Below are 3,263 nucleotides of genomic sequence, written 5' to 3' on the forward strand. Positions count from 1 at the left end.
TAAAAGCAGTTTGTGTACTAATAAATTCTTTAAGCATGGCTTCAAGACCAGAGGGTACACTCCTATTATTGTTGTAAGAATTCCCATAAGAATTACCATAACCATTACCATTAGCGAGAAGGATATGGCCTATAGTTATTACCAGAGTTGTTCCTATAAGCATTGTTGTTGAAATTATTATTTTTAATGAAATTCACATCAACATTTTCTTCTTGAGCAACCAATGAAGCTAAAGGAACATTATTTGGATCAACATTAGATCTACCATTCACAAGCATAGACATAATCACATCAATCTTATCACTCAAGGAAGAGGTTTCTTCAACGGAATTTACCTTCTTACCTTGTGGAGCTCTTTCCGTGTGCCATTCGGAGTAATTTATCATCATATCATCAAGAAGTTTTGTAGCCGCCCCCAAAGTGATGGACATAAAGGTACCTCCAACAGCTGAATCCAATAAATTCCGCGAAGAAAAATTTAGTCCTGCATAGAAGGTTTGGATGATCATCCAAGTAGTCAGTCCATGGGTTGGGCAATTCTTTACCAAAGTTTTCATTCTCTCCCATGCTTGAGCAACATGTTCAGTATCTAATTGCTTAAAATTCATTATGCTACTTCTCAAAGATATAATTTTAGCGGGAGGATAATATCTACCAATAAAAGCATCCTTACATTTAGTCCATGAATCAATACTATTCTTAGGCAAAGATAGCAACCAATCTTTAGCTCTTCCTCTTAATGAGAAAGGAAACACTTTCAATTTAATAATATCACCATCTACATCTTTATACTTTTGCATTTCACAAAGTTCAACAAAATTATTGAGATGGGCGGCAGCATCATCGGAACTAACACCGAGAAAATTGATCTCTCATAACCAAGTTCGAGTAAAGCGAGGTTTAATTTCAAAGAATTACTGCTGTAGTAGCAGGTGGAGCAATAGGTGTGCATAGGAAATCATTATTATTTGCATTTGTGAAGTCACACAACTTAGTATTTTCAGGGGTATTCATTTTAGCAACAGTAGATAAAACAAACTAGATAAAGTAAATGCAAGTAACTAATTTTTTTGTGTTTTCGATATAGAGAGCAAGACAGTAAATAAAGTAAAACTAGCAACTAATTTTTTTGTGTTTTGTTTAGGTGCAGCAAACAAAGTAGTAAATAAAATAAAGCAAGACAAAAACAAAGTAAAGAGATTGAGAAGTGGAGACTCCCTTGCAGGCGTGTCTTGATCTCCCCGACAACGGCGCCGGAAAAAGAGCTTGATGGCGTGTAACTCACACGTTCGTTGGGAACCCCAAGAGGAAGGTATGATGCGCACGGTAGCAAGTTTTCCCTCAGAAAGAAACCAAGGTTTAATCGAACCAGGAGGAGCCAAGAAGCACGTTGAAGGTTGATGGTGGCGAAATGTGATGCGGCACAACAACAGGGATTCCAGCGCCAACGTGGAATCTGCACAACAAAACCAAAGTACTTTGCCCCAACAAAACAGTGAGGTTGTCAATCTCACCGGCTTCGCTGTAACAAAGGATTAAGCGTATCGAGTGGAAGATGATTGTTTGCAAGAAAACGAGTAAAGAACAATTGCGATAGATTGTATGCTATGTAAAGAATAGGACCGGGGTCCACGAGTTCACTAGAGGTGTCTCTCCCATAAGATAAAAGCATGTTGGGTGAACAAATTACAGTCGGGCAATTGACAAATAGAGAAGGGCATAACAATGCATATACATGATATGATAAATATAGTGAGATTTAATTGGGCATTACGACAAAGTACATAGACCGCCATCCAAGCTGCATCTATGCCTAAAAAGTCCACCTTCGAGGTTATCATCCGAACCCCATTCGGTATTAAGTTGCTAAGCAACGGACAATTGCATTAAGTATGGTGCGTAATGTAATCGACAACTACATCCTTAGACATAGAATCAATGTTTTATCCCTAGTGGCAACAACACATCACAACCTTAGAACTTTCTATCACCTTGTCCAGGTGTCAATGAAGGCATGAACCCACTATCGAGCATAAATACTCCCTCTTGGAGTTAAGAGTACAAACTTGGCCAGAGCCTCTACTAATAACGGAGAGCATGCAAGATCATAAACAACACATAAACAATAGATTGATAATCGCCATAACATAGTATTCTCTATCCATCGGATCCCGACAAACACAACATATAGTATTACAGATAGATGATCTTGATCATGTTAGGCAGCTCACAAGATCCAACAATGAAGCACAACAAGGAGAAGACGACCATCTAGCTACGCTATGGACCCATAGTCCAGGGGTGAACTACTCACTCATCACTCCGGAGCGATCATGGCGGTGTAGAGTCCTCACGGGAGATGAATCCCTCTCCCGGCGGGGTGCGGAGGCGATCTCTGAATCCCCGAGATGGGATTCGCGGCGGCGGCGTCTGCGGAAGGTTTTCCGTATCGTGGCTCTCGGTACTGGGGTTTTCGCGACGGAGGCTTTAAGTAGGCGGAAGGGCAACGCGGGGGGCCACACGAGGGCCCCACACCCTAGGTCGGCGCGGCCAGGGCCTGGGCCGCGCCGCCCTATGGTGTCGGCGCCTCGTGGCCCCACTTCCTTCCCTCTTCGGTCTTACGGAAGCTCCGTGCAAAAATAGGACCACTGGGCGAAGATTTCGTCCAATTCCGAGAATATTTCCTTACTAGGATTTACGAAACCAAAAACAGCAGAAAACGACAAGCGGCTCTTCGGCATCTTGTTAATAGGTTAGTTCCAGAAAATGCATAAATATGACATATAATGTGCATAAAACATGTAGGTATCATCAATAAAGTGGCATGGAACATAAGAAATTATCGATACGTTGGAGACGTATCATTATGGCAGTTTTTCTTCCGAGTGAAGAAGGAAACGAAGGACAAAGCCATGCTGAACTGCGGGAGCATGACATTCATGCCGAACCTGGCGCCATTATCCACCTCTCATGAAATACGCCGCAAAAAATCAGTCGATGCAGAACAGGATGATTCTGAAAAACGTTGAGTTAAGAACCAACAGACCTCACAAGTCCGCTCCAGCAGGCCTGGAAGAACGCAAACAGGCCTGATACAGCAAAATATAACTCAAATGCGGAAAGCGTACGGAGAATCTCTGGCTAGTCAGCGGGCCTGCCGGAACCCAGCTCACACTCATTGGATTCACTACGTGAGATCAAACCCTCTGGTACAATCTTGTAGTTAATCTACTTTACCATGTTTGTATTGTTTACCTACATGA

Source organism: Lolium rigidum, chromosome 1, assembly GCF_022539505.1.
Source record: "Lolium rigidum isolate FL_2022 chromosome 1, APGP_CSIRO_Lrig_0.1, whole genome shotgun sequence".
Lineage (NCBI taxonomy): Eukaryota > Viridiplantae > Streptophyta > Magnoliopsida > Poales > Poaceae > Lolium > Lolium rigidum.